We start from the raw sequence: 15,068 nt of genomic DNA on the forward strand, positions 1-15,068 counted from the left end.
AATTCCTAATTCTAATTCCTTAAATCTTGCAAAAAAAAACATTAGTAACCTGCACAAAAAGAGAAAAATTAGTGAAATGAAGATTTTTGGTGGGCTTCTACAAGCCTAAATTTTTAATTTTTCAGTTACACAAAAAAATTTCAAACTCTTTGTTACAAAAGTGTTATTATGTGTAAACATAGAAGCACTACTTCAGACAAACGTGTTGAAGTACTAACAGAAACACTAAATAAACAACAACAACGCTAAAAGATGGATAAACGCGCTAATTTAAACTGCTAGACAAAATTAAAATATTGACAGACAAAGAGCGCATGTTAGGATTCCCAAAGATATTGAGAGGGGGGGTGAATCAGTATCTAACCGGTTAATGGATTTTCTAAACTTATTAAATGAATTGCATGCCAAAACAGTGTACCAGTAAACCAGAAATAATGCAATAAATAGGATCAGTAAACACAACATAGAAAGCACACCATAACACAATTATTTTAATGAGGAAACCCGGTGTGGGAAAAACCTTGGTGGAATTTGTGACCCACAATATTCTCTCACTGGCCAATAAGTGAATATTACTTACAAATGTGGTGCCTACACATGCAGGAAGGCTCACTGCCTAGAGCTCACTGCTCAAATACAAAAAGGGAAGTCTCACTGACTTACAAAGATGGATTATGTAAATCCAATATCATGTACTGCTTCGGTTCAGCATCTGCTATGCCAGGTTCACTACCAGTTTAAGCTCATACAACTTCCATAAACCTTATTCCAAAATATGCCTTAATATTTACATCTGCCTATTACATTCCATATATGCTTCTATAAATGATTTACAAGATCTCATACTTATATGAGTCCTATTACAATTCGCCTTGTCGGCTTTACAAAAAGATTTTATAATTAAATACAAAATATAGTAAACAAAATCCTGTCGACTAGGGTGTCAGTAAACATCTTTGCCGCTGCCACTGCCGATGCTTGTGTCTGTGCTGATGTCTATGCCTGTGTCAGTGCCATAGGATTGTAAGGTTGCCATCAATGACAATACCTTCAATCGCCTACAATTTCTCATTGGAGTGCGCATTTGTCAAAAATCCCCCCCTTTTGTATTGATGGCAACACTCATGAGAAAAAGCCAAAATTGTATCCAAAAGGTGTTGACCAAAAGTCTTACCAAAACTGTCAAAAATTTGTGTTACCAAAATTGTGTGCTCCAAAACTGTGTGCTCCCCCTGAGCAGATGATCTCTTTTGTCTTTCTCCTTTTTCTCATCCTCTACTACTCCCCCTTTGGCATCAATGACAAAGGTTGTCATTCAATATCAATTGAGTGTAGTTCCTGTCTTGATCCCTGTAACTGGTGGGTTATAATCTGATAAAGATCTGCTAAAGCAAAATTTAAGCTATTGTAGAATCTCTCACTATCCTTTAGTACTGCTTCAGTCCTCTGGATTGTACTAGTGACTATGTGCATTTGCTCTTCTAGTGTCTTAAGTCCTGGAACAAGAGCCTCAGAAATCTCTTTTCTCAAAGAGATGAGGATATCTAGTTTAGGACCTAGTTTGCATTTCAGTTCCTTTGCTTTAAACTTTAATCTCTCCTTATCTTTTTCAAGTTTTTCAATTTTCTCTTCATAGTCAGTAATTTCCTATTCTACTACCGATATTGAATCTGATGAACCTATTAAATTGTCAGAAATATTATTGATTTCCTTATGTGCTTTGTTGAACTTGGTGTCTATGTCCTCTGTCAAAATGTTTGTCTTGCATGTATCTTTGTACAATTTCTTTGTACCGATAATAATGTATCTATATGTTCCTTATTCTTCTTTACTGTCTCTTCAAAGAATTTTTCCTTCTCTTTATTTATTTTCTCTCTGAAAGTCTCCTCATTGATTTGATCAATTGTTAGTAGATTGTCAGTTATATACTTAGACAATGTGTCTAATTGGTTTAAAGAATCTTTGTTTTCTATGTTACACTTGGATGCAATCATCTTCAAAATTGGTATGGTGTCATCAATTGCCTTATATGCAAGTGCATTGCAATCAGTTATTTTCTTAATCGAATCAAGCAATACCTCTATTACATTGGTTGGCCGAAATTCTGTCAGTGAAGAACCAGATGATTGACCAACTATCTTAGCAATTTGTAATCCGCCGATGTGAGGAACCTCTTTACTTATGTTGACCTCTGGTAGGTCAGTTTGAGTCTGCATTTCTACTAGCAAGGGTTTAGGTTTCTCAGGTGATGTCGGTGGTACAGTCTCTGTCTGAACCTTTAGCTCATCCTTCTTCTCTTCTGATTTCTCAGTATGTACCTCAGTTTGTTTCTCAGAGCTTTCCACTGCCATTTTTTCTGATTGTGACTCTGTGTTTTCTACTGGTTTCTCTGTGTTTACCTCTGAAATGTCTACAGTTGGTATCTCAACAGATTTTTCATTGCTATCAATTGTCGGTTTCTCAGTAGATACATTAGTATGTACACTAGTGGTATCTGCCTTTCCTATGTCCAGGGGGTTAGTTGATTGTTCAGTTTGTTGCTCAGCCCCAATTTCAATATTGCCAACTGTGTCCTCAACATTTGTCTCAACAATAATGTCTTCTACCAGTGGCTCAGTTGCCACATCTCTCTTCTTACTTGTCTCCTTATCAACCACAATGTTGACTTCCTATGTGTCAATATTCATTGTATACAACACCTCAGAATCAGAATTTGTGTCCTCATGTGTTGTCTTCATACTCTCTGTTGTCGGTGGTGTACCAACATTTATGACATTTGTAACCAGTGGAGTATCGGAAAGAGGTGGGGGTAAGTTATCTGTCACCTTTATACTTAGAGGACCACCTATCTTACCTTTACCTATATCTTTGTCCTTTTGGTAGACTTTAAAAGTCTTTGGTCTCTTAAGCCCTTCTTGTTTCTCTTTCTCAACAAAGAATATATCCCACTTATCTACAGTTTCTTCTGATATCTCATTAACTCTGCCAGCCATTAGTGTTACATGTCGGTGACCGGTTGAAAATGTTGTCTGGTTCGCCTCACTTATTAGTTCATCAATTTCTTCTGTTGAATTCACTGGGTGAACTGCAAGTAGTTTCTCTACCTTCATCTTTTTATCCAATTCAACAATTGTTGCTCTCCTTGCTTCTAGCCTTCTATACAACTCATTGGGTAAATCATCTACAACCTCAATCAAAAATTTCTTGTAGATATCCACACTAATACATTTGGACTAGATTTTCGACTGAGGTTTCCGACGGAGAAGGTATATTGTGGCCAAATCTGATTTTTTTTTTAAAATGCCCGAATTCATCGGAATTCCGACAACAATTTGCCATTTGGTTTCAACAAAGAAGGCATTAGCAATGAAATTTATTTTTTTTTCAAAAAAGTGCTCGAGTTCATCGTAATTCTGACGACAACGGCCATTACTTAAAAAAAAAAGAAGAGGGCAATTCATTTGTGCATTGCAATCCCACGTAGGTGTCAATGGTGACTTCAACCCCCAACAACATCAAACCCGCGTCGAAGGCATTTGTGGCATTGCTTGCAATCCCGCGCAAGAGGTATATTCTTCACCTTAATTTCATGTTGCAAGAAATATACCATTCAAGAGATTCTTTTTTTGTGCAAATTTCCCTAGTTTTTAATGCAAATTGGTCAATCTCGTATTCATATTGATTATCCAATCTTAGGCCGGATGGCTTCTAGTAAAAGGTGTGGTTCCCTGAATGCATAATACCCTGTAGGAATCCACTCCTTGTAAAACCATAGAGCTGTGATTGAGGAGTGAGAATTCAATTTTATTGCAGCAATCCCTTCCTCCCATATACGCACGTGTTGATTGTTCACATGAGATCACATCTCTTTGTGGCATTGTATCAAACAATTCATGAGCCTTGTCCATGTTTCCACATTTTGCATACATGTCAAGTAGGGAATTTGCAAGTACAACACCTAACAAAATTCCTCTACCCATTATGCTTTGATGGATGTCCATACCCTGTTCCAAAGCTCCCATTTTTGCATAGGTAGGGAGGATGCTAGCAAAGGTTGTGGAATTTGGATTTATGCCTGCCAATTTCATTTGCTTGAAAGTGTCTAAAGCCTTTTCGACAAATCCATTTTGTGCATATCCAACAATCATTGCAGTCCACAAGACAACATTTCTTTCAGGAATTCTATCAAACAGTTCACGTGCCTTGTCTATGCTTTCACATTTTGCATACATGTCTACCAGGGCAGTTGCAACTACAACATCTGACAAAATTCCTCTATCCTTTATGCTTTGATGAATGTCCATACCCTATTCCAAATCTCCCATTTTAGCACAGGCAGGGAGGATAGTAGCAATGGTCGTGGAATTTGGCTTTACACTTGCCGATTGCATTTGCTTGAAAGTTTCTAAAGCCTTCTCAACAAATCCATTTTGTGCATATCCGGCAATCATTGTAGTCCAAGAAACCACATTTCTTTGAGGCAATTCGTCAAATAGTTCCCATTCCTTGTCTATGCTTCCACATTTTGCATACGTGTCTAACAAAGCAGTTGCAACTACATCTGACAAAATTCCTCTATCTTTTATGCTTTGATGGATGTCCATACCATGTTCCAAAGCTCCCATTTTGGCACAAGCTGGGAGTACACTGGCAAACGTAACTAAAGAAATGCAATGATCAGCTCCAAAGACATCAAACCACTACTAACAAAACTGAGAGTCTAAAATATGATAGGGAATAGTGTGAGCTATCCTGAAATAAAATATTTTATTTTCAATTTCAACTAAAACATAATTACTCAGCCATTTATTAATGTTATTAATAAATGTTTAATTTATAAAGAGATAAATGGTTGGCCACAAGTACATGAGTTACTAAATGCACACAAATAAGTGAATTTGATATTCAAAACTATCTACAATGAATTCAATTCTTGTCCATTAGTCATTTATGTTTGCAATAAGCATATTTCTTTGTTTTTCTTAATCTTTATTCATAGTTATGTGCATATTTCACATTCTATAATTAGGATATCAATTGCTATGGTTGAACACTAGCATGATAATTGTGTTGTGGTATAGATGCATGGAAACATAATTCTGGGATTGTTATATTATAGAGATCATAAATCTAGAGATCATAAACACAATAGAGATACTGATGGAGACTTAATTGGATGTAGCATGTCGCACCAAAGTTGTTAGAGTATGCTAAGCTAGTACATAATGTTTCCTAAAGCCACATTAGTATTTTACCCAGATCATTATTTACCAAAACTAACTATAGTAATCCTTTTGAGGATTCATTTCATGGTGCTAGATCTTCATTTAGTTCCACTTCTTGTTGGAGAAAAGAACAGTTATTTCTTGAGGTAGATGAATATCCCATCAACAAAGGACAAGACCCTTTCTAGAATATAACAAATTCTACTCCAACAAAAGATCATGGGGGTTTCACTAGAGATATTGAATAAGAGATAGACTTCTACTATTGCATTAAAAGCATTGGCATGTTCTTCATTTATTGATGTAAACTCTTTGTGACGCCACCACAACCAACAAAGGTGTTAAAAGTTGTTTGTAATGCATGGATTTTTAGGATTGTCCTTTGAGAAAACAGAATTAAAGTATGGAAGCAGTGTTAGTTCTTATACTAAATGTAAAGTATAGATGCCAATAGCTTAACAAGATGAGAGGGGGGGGTGAATCATACAAAATTAAACTTCCATAAAATCAACAGATTCAAAATCAGTAACTTATACTTCAGCAACTTAACCAAAAAACTACTAAACATGCAAACTTATGAACACATAATCATAATAACACTCATAACACCAGATTTAATGTGGAAACCCAAATAGGGAAAAACCACTGTGGGATTTCGGACCCACTAAGAAATATACTCTTCTAGAGTATGCTCGGTTAAAAGCAAATCATGTTAAAGATTACAAACACATTGCTAGATCTGACCCGGTTAAGGGATTTCCCTCAGATCTGTTAGGATCTTCACTTTGTTAGAAGTAACCTTGTCAAAGGATTTCAAACACTCACTTAGAATGTTACCTTGCTAGAGGGTTTACAAATAAGACTATTAAGTCCACTCGGTTAAGAGATTTTCTGTTACTTACAAAATAACAGTAATAAAAATCTATCTGCAACTTCACATCTAAAATGCTAAAGCAAATTCTTATTTTCTCAAAACAATATAGTCATAGGACTTATCTTGTCCCTCTACTAGACTCTCTACTCTGTTATCCAAACAGATCTTCAAGCTTTTGTGCTCGATAATCACTATGTAGCATCCTTGTGCATACACTTGCCCGCATACATTGTTTATCAACAATTCCTTATTTATAAACAATTTCTAACCGCTAAATCTCCTTGATCACATTTCCCATGATCAATCTTAGCCATCAGATCTTCAAACTAGACTAGGTTCAATGTATCCTTCCGATCTGAAAACATTTTACCTTGCCTTGGGACTTGCATTCCTATCTTGGAACTTTCACAAGGTTATTGCGGTTCAATCTGCGTTGTAGATCTTCTTGTCGATTTTCCTTTGCCATAGATCCTTAACAAACATCATACATGGCATACCAATCATTTATACATCTCCAGCTAATCATTGTCCTTCATTAAATAATGCTTTTATCCATCTAATGTGCACTATCATAACTCGGTTGTAACTCGGTAAATACTAAACTTTACTCGGTAGACATTTCGCCTTCATTAACCGATATCGATAACCTTAGGGTTTACTGACGAGGTTCCTTAGGGTTTACCGACTAGGTTCTTTGCTCGGTGACATAGTATAGTATTAACCTTACAATCAACAACATATGTAGGATATCAAAACAATCTAAACATCATCACATTCTTTATGTGTCTTTTACCGATATCTTAATTCTCTTCTAATCAATCTTCTCAAGATATGGAAACATCATACTAAATCAGATAATCAATTTCTTGACATTAATGACAAAATAATGTTATAAAGATAGTTATCATCCTTCTTCAGTTATATCAATAATCTTCAACAACCTTCTCAATATCCTTATTGAATATCAACAATCTTTCTTACTATAATGCCAACAGTCTCCCCCTTTGGCATTGATGGCAAAACCAACAATTAAATGGTAATATCAACCAGATATTCAAATTGATTCGGATCCTTGATCTGTTGTCTTCTGAAGTCTTCTCCATTTTTCATTAGGCTTCTAAGTTGTTGACTTGCATTTAGTCTTTTCCATGTTACAGTAATCTCCCCCTGTCATTAGTCTTATCTTATTTCCATCATTCAGGGCTTTACTATTCAGTCAACCATTTAGCCTTCCAACCATTTAGTCTTCTCCCCCTTTGACAACAATGCCAAAAAGTAAAAGAACTAAATCATGATTTCTTCCTCTGTGAAGTGATTTGCCTTGTTGTGTAACATCTCAGTCTCGGTCAGATCAACTTGTCTCTATTCACTTTTTCTTGCACACCTTTAGAAAACCTTCTAAAGTGCGTAAATTAGCATCAATCCACACATAATATTCTGTAGATTCATCGAATTGATACTTTCACCAAACTCGGTCAGTGAGTAGAAGATAGGGGTAGGACCCCTAACTTGCTTATGAGATACTCAAAAGTGTCCCTTGGCAGTGGCTTTGTGAAGATGTCTACTAATTTCTCCTTTGAACTGATATATTCCAGCACAACTTTCTTCTCTTGAACTTCTTCTCTGAGATAGTGATACTTTATAGATATATGCTTTGTCTTGAAGTGCATTACTGGATTCTTTGAAATGTTAATGGCACTAGTATTATCATAAAATATAGTTACTGGCTCGATAACTTTCTCATTTATACCTTCCAATAGTTGTTTGATCCATGCTATATTGGTATAATTCAATGCTGCAGCAACATATTCAACTTCTATTGTAGACTAATAAATACATCCTTGTTTCTTGCTAAGCCAACTTACTAGTCTTTCTCCCAAAAAGAAAGCTCCACCACTTGTGCTTTTCCTGTCATCTATGTTGCATGCCCAATCAGCATCAGTATAAACTTTTAAATCAAAATTATTCCTCTTTTCATATACTAAGCCATAATCTTCGGTGCCTCTCGGGTATCTAAAAATTCTCTCGATTGCTGTCATATGGGTTTCTTTGGGATCTGCAGAGAATCTTGCTACAATACCTACTGCATGTGCTATATCTGGTCTATTACGCACAACATATTGCAATTTTTCACTCATAGATCGATAAAGTGTCTCATCAACAGATGCAGATTCATCATTCTTTGATAATTTATAGTTAGTAGTCATAGGAGTACTTACTGGTTTAGAATCCTCCATTCCAAATTTCTTCAAGATTTCCTTTATGTACTTGGATTGAGTAATGAAAATCTCATCTTTCATTTGTAGTATCTGTAAACCTATAAAATATTTTATCTCGCCGATTAGTGACATCTCAAATTCTTTGCACATTTCATTTCCAAAGTTCTTGCATAAAGAGTCATTACCACAAAATATAATGTCATCAATAAATATGGCTGAGATCAGTATTCCATTGTCCTCATCTTTCTTCACGTACATATTGTTGTTTTCACTTATCCTTATAAAACCAATCTTGGTTAAATAAGAGTGCAGTCTCTCATACCATGCTCTAGGTGCTTGTTTCAGACCATATAAAGCTTTGTTTAGTTTACATACCTGATCTTTATTCATGTCTTCAACAAATCCTTCAGGTTGTTCAATGAAAACTTCTTCTTCTAGTATACCATTCAAAAATGCAGATTTAACATCCATTTGATATACCTTAAAATTTTTGAAAGCAGCATATGCCAACAATGTTCTTACTCCCTCAAGTATAGCCACAGGTGCAAAAGTCTCACCATAATCTATTCCTTTTTCTTGAGCATAACCTTTGCAAACTAGTCTTGCTTTGTTGTGAATGACCTCGCCTTTTTCATTTAGCTTGTTTCTAAAAATCCACTTAGTACCGATTACATTTTTGTCCTTTGGTCTTGGGATCAATGTCCATGTGTCATTCTTATTGATTTGATCAATTTCTTCTGTCGTAGAATTTACCCAATCTTCACTGTTAAATGCCTCTTTCACTATTCTCGATTCAAATTCAGAAATCAGACATGTGTTCTATCTCAGTTTGTTTCTTGTCATCACTGGATCATCTTTATCTCCTATAATCCGACTTGATGCATGATGTCTTCTGACATATTTGGCTAATATAGGCTCGGTAGGTTCTATATGATCTTCTTCATCACTCGGTAACTGGACATTATCTTCATTTTCTTCAGCAGCTTTCTCAGTAGGACTTCTCGGTTGAACATAAACAAATTCTTCATAATCTTCTGGTTCTTTGGAATTTCCTTCATCATTTCTTTCTGAAAATTCATCAATTTTCACATTTGCACATTCCACTATTTTGTTAGATGATTTGATCAGACATTTAAATGCTTTACTTCTAGAAGAATAACCAAGAAATGTTCCTTCTTCACTTTTCTGATCAAACTTTCCATTTTTGTCATCTTTGTGAACATAGCATCTACTTCCAAAGATTTTAAAGTAACTTACATTAGGTTTCTTGTCATACCAGATCTCATATGGTGTCTTCATAGTTCCTTTCTTCAGTTCAACTCGGTTTAGGGTGTAAACTGCAGTGCTGATTCTTCTCTCCAAAATGTTTGAGGTACCCTCTTTTCTATCATCAAGGTTCTTGCACAATCCACAATTGATCTGTTTCTTCTCTCGGCTATCCCATTGTGCTGAGGTGTTCTTGGTGCAGATACTTGCCTCTTTATACCATGATCATTGCAGAAAAAGTTAAATTCATCATAAGTGAATTCTCCTCCTTTATCAGATCTAAGACATTTCAGTTGTCTTCCTGTTTCATTTTCAACTCTTGCCTTGTACCATTTGAAATTTGAAAAGCTTCTAATTTTTCTTTTAAAAACGTGACTGACATCATCCTTGAGTAATCATCCACAAATAATATGAAATATTTATCACCATAATAACTTTGAACTTTCATAGGACCACAAAGATCAGTGTGTACTAGATCTAAAATTCCTTTAGAAGTGTAGGACTTACTTGTAAAGCTTGATCTTGTCATCTTACCCATCTGGCATCCTCGGCACATAGGATTCTCAGGTTTTTCAAGACTCGGTAGACCTCTTACTCGATGCTTCTTACTTACTTTGATTAGATTATCAAAATTTACATGAAAAAACCTTTTATGTCATAACCAGGTATCGTCTATCTTTGCATAAAGATACTTGTTCCAAGTTGAGTCAAGATGAAATGTATTACCTTTTGTTTGTGTCTTGATAGCAGCTAACTTTCCATGCTTGTCATGAACTTTGACAATTCCTTTCTGAAATTCTATCTGGTATCCTGTATTGTTTAGCTGTGCTACACTCAACAAATTGAATTTCAAACCTTCAACCCAATATACATCATCACATTTAACATTGTCAAGAAGTGTTATAGATCCTTTACCTTTCACCGGACATGGTGCATCATTACCAAATCTTACATAGCCTCCATCATAGTCTTCTAATTTAACAAAGTTGTGTTTATCACCTATCATACGATGTGAGCATCCACTGTCTATGATCCAAGAATCATTATTATTTATGTGAGATATTAGGGCTTTTTCTTCATACCTTTCTTCATCAGATCCATCTTTAATAGCCACATAAACAACTTCCTCAGTATCAGTTTCATCAAATTTGTCATCGTTGGATTCCTCGTCTGCTACTAGATGTGTCTTTCTATCTCTCCTTCTGAAGTCTCGGTATCCTCTGTATTGGTTATCTTTCTGCCTGTTATCTTGGTATTCTCTCTTTTCACTAGATTCTTTGTCAGGGCAGTTAGAAGCCATGTGTCCTATTTTATCACAATTGAAACATTTTAAAGGTAGCTTTCCTTTATACTTACATTTTCCTCTCAGTAACCTTTTGGCTAATAATGCTTCAAATTCTTCTTGCTTCTTGATTTCCTCATACAGTTTGTGCACTTTTTCCATGTTCATGCAAAATCTTTCACTTGCTCCACTATGATCCCCTTCAGAGTACTTACTCATTCTATCATTGTAATCATCAAATTCTCCAATATGAAAAGAACTGAATGCAGATTCTACTTTATTTACTGAAGACCCACTGTTATCAAAGTTACTTAACTCAAATGCATGTAGCTTATCAATAGTAGCATCCAAAGAAACTGGCATGTTAGGTACAGACCTCAATTCATTGATTGCAGAGACTCGAATAGCATAAGCTGGTAGAAGGGTTCTCAACAACTTACTTGTTATATCCTTTTCTTCAATAGTTCCACCGGCTCCTTTAATTTGATTGACAATCTCCTTTAGTCTTGTACTATATTGGGTTATGTTCTCACCTTCATTCATCCTCATGGATTCAAGTTGTCCTCTTAGACTATCTACTTTTGCTCTTTGAACATGTTCATCACCTCCATACACAGATATGAGCTTAGTCCACATTGTTTTTGCATCATTACAGCCTTCTAGATCATTAAACTCTGAGTCGATCAATGCTGATGTTATTTCAATCATAGCTTGAATATGTTCTTGTTTTGCCTTAATCTCTTCCAAGGTCATAGGGTTGGTGCTCGGTGCAATGTAATCATTCTCCAAATAATATGTTGCATATTCTCCAATTCCTGATAAATGCAGCTTCATCCTTTTCTACCATGTGGAGAAACTCGACTTCTTCAACTTCAGTGCATCCCTTTTATACATCTTTGGATCTTTGCCTCAAGTACCTTTAAAATTTTTTGGGGGGTCCAAAGCTCTGATACCAATTGTTAGTTCTGATACTAAATGTAAATATGCCAATAGCTTAACAAGATGGGGGGGGGGTGAATCATACAAACTTAAACTTCCATAAAATCAACAGATACAACCTCGGTAACTTATACTTCAGCAACTTAACCAAAAAACTACTAAACATGCAAACTTATGAACACATAATCATAATAACACTCATAACACCAAATTTAACGTGGAAACCCAAATAGGGAAAAACCACTGTGGGATTTTAGACCCACTAAGAAATATACTCTTCTAGAGTATGCTCGATTAAAAGCAAATCCTATTAAAGATTACAAACACATTGCTAGATCTGACCCGGTTAAGGGATTTCCCTCAGATCTGTTAGGATCTTCACTTTGTTAGAAGTGACATTGTCAAAGGATTTCAAACACTCACTTAGAATGTTACCTTGCTAGAGGGTTTACAAATAAGACTGTTAAGTCCACTCGGTTAAGAGATTTTCTATTACTTACAAAATAACAGTAATAAAAATCTATCTACAACTTCACATCTAAAATGCTAAAGCAAATTCTTATTTGCTCAAAACAATCTAGTCATAGGACTTATCTTGTCCCTCTACTCGGCTCTCTACTATGTTATTCAAATAGGTCTTCAAGCTTCTGTGCTCGGTAATCACTATGTAGCATCCCTATGCATACACTTGCCCACATACATTGTTTATCAACAATTCCTTATTTATAAACAATTGCTAACCGCTAAATCTCCTTGATCACATTTCCCATGATCAATCTTAGCCATCAGATCTTCAAACTAGACTAGGTTCAATGCATCCTTCCAATCTAAAAATGTTTTACCTTGCCTCGAGACTTGCATTCCTATCTTGGAACTTTCACAAGGTTATTGCAGTTCAATCTGCACTGTAGATCTTCCTGTCGATTTTCCTTTGCCATAGATCCTTAACAAACTTCATGCATGGCATACCAATCATTTATACATCTCCAGCTAATCATTGTCCTTCATTAAATAATTCTTTTATCCATCCAATGCACACTGTCATAACTCGGTTGCAACTCGATAAATACTAAACTTTACTCGGTAGACATTTCGCCTTCATTAACCGATATCGATAACCTTAGGGTTTACCGACTAGGTTCTTTGCTCGGTGACATATTATAGTATTAACCTTACAATCAACAACATATGTAGGATATCAAAACAATCTAAACATCATGATCTCATCATTGTGTAACTCGGTAATAGTTTCCCATTGAATAACTTATTCCTCCTCTTTATTCATCACATTCTTTCTATGTCTTTTACCGACATCTTAATTCTCTTCTAATCAATCTTCTCAAGATATGGCAACATCATACTGAATCAGATAATCAATTTCTTGACATTAATGACAAAATAATGTTATAAAGATAGTTATCATCCTTCTTCAATTATATCAATAATCTTCAACAACCTTCTCAATATCCTTATTGAATATCAACAATCTTTCTTACTGTAATGCCAACAAGCAGGATCTGCCAGCTCCTAAGGGAATCTTGATGAAAAATAACTGTAAAATATTTGGGCAAGATTATATGCAAAAAATCATGCTTCCTAATGGGTTTATGTACATAAATAAGCACGAATTAAGTGGTAAAGGGGCTTCTAGAAATAAGAGGGACAAAGAGGCAGTGGAAGTGAAAATTTCTGGTGTTGTGTCTGCTCCATCTCAGAATAGGAATGGCTAAGGTGCTATAAGAGGAGCTGAGAAGGGTGTTGGAAGAAGTGGGGGTGTTTACATTCCCCCATTTAAGCTGGCTCAAATGATGAAAGATGTGGAAGACAAGAGCAGTGTGGAATACTAGCGCATGACATGGGATGCCCTTCGGAAGAGTATCAGTGGGTTAGTAAACAGGGTAAGTGCATCTAACATCAAGAACATCATTCCAGAGTTGTTTGTAGAGAATCTCATCCATGGGAGGGGTCTATTTTGTAGGTCTTGTATGAAATCCCAAATGGCATCCCCTAGATTTACAGATGTTTTTGCTACGTTGGTTGCTATGGTAAATACAAAATTTCCCGAAGTTGGCAATCTGCTTTTGTGAAGAATTATTTTGCAGCTTAAGAGGGCATACAAATGCAATGACAAGCACATGTTGATAGTAGTAGCCAAATTCATAGCTCATTTAGTGAATCAACAAGTTGCACATGAGATCATTGCCTTGGAACTTCTCACCCTTTTACTAGAGAACCCCACAGATGACAGTGTAGAGTTTGTTGTTGGGTTCGTGAAAGAATGTGGTTCTTTGTTGCAAGACCTTTCACCCAAAGGTCTCTATGGGATTTTTGAAAGATTTAGAGGTATTCTCCATGAGGGGGAAATTGACAAATGAGTACAATTTTTAATTGAAGGCCGCACTTGCAATTCGCAAAGCTAATTTCGAGAGTCATCCAGCTGTGCGTCCAGAATTGGACCTTGTAGAGCAAGAAGATCAGTTAACACATGAAGTTTTCCTAGAAGATGAACTTGATCAAGAAGCTAGTTTGGATGTTTTCAAGCCAGATCCTAATTTCTTAGAGCATGAGGCAACCTATGAAAAACTAAAGAAAGATATCCTTGGAGATGCTTCTTCAGATGAAGTAGAAGGGGAGAATGATTCAGGTGATGATTCAGATGATGATGATGATGAAGAAGAAGAGGAAGGTGAGGAAGCACTGAGAATACAGGATGAGACAAAGACAAACTTGGTCAATTTAAGACGTACAATTTATTTGACAATCATGTCAAGTGTTGATTTTGAGGCAGTTGGTCATAAGCTACTAAAGATCAAGCTTGAACCTGGTCAAGAGATGGAATTATGCATCATGCTTTTAGAATGTTGCAATCAAGAGAGAACATACCTTCATTATTATGGTCTTCTTGGGCAAAGATTTTGTATGATCAATAAAATTTATCGGGAATTTTTTGATAAGTGTTTTGTACAACAATATTCTATGATACACAGACTGGAAACAAATAAACTACGTAATGTTGCAAAGTTTTTTGCCCACTTACTTGGCACAGATACTCTTCCATGACATTGTCTTGCTTATATAAGTCTGATAGACGAAGATACTACTTCGTCTTCCTGTATTTTTATAAAGATTCTCTTCCAGGATCTGGCAGAGCAACTTGGTATATTGCTGCTTAATGAAAGGTTGAACGATCCAACAATGCAGGAGTCTTTTGATTCAATTTTTCCAAAGGACAATCCCAAAAATTCACGGTTTGCTATCAGTTT

Source organism: Cryptomeria japonica, chromosome 1, assembly GCF_030272615.1.
Source record: "Cryptomeria japonica chromosome 1, Sugi_1.0, whole genome shotgun sequence".
Taxonomy (NCBI): domain Eukaryota; kingdom Viridiplantae; phylum Streptophyta; class Pinopsida; order Cupressales; family Cupressaceae; genus Cryptomeria; species Cryptomeria japonica.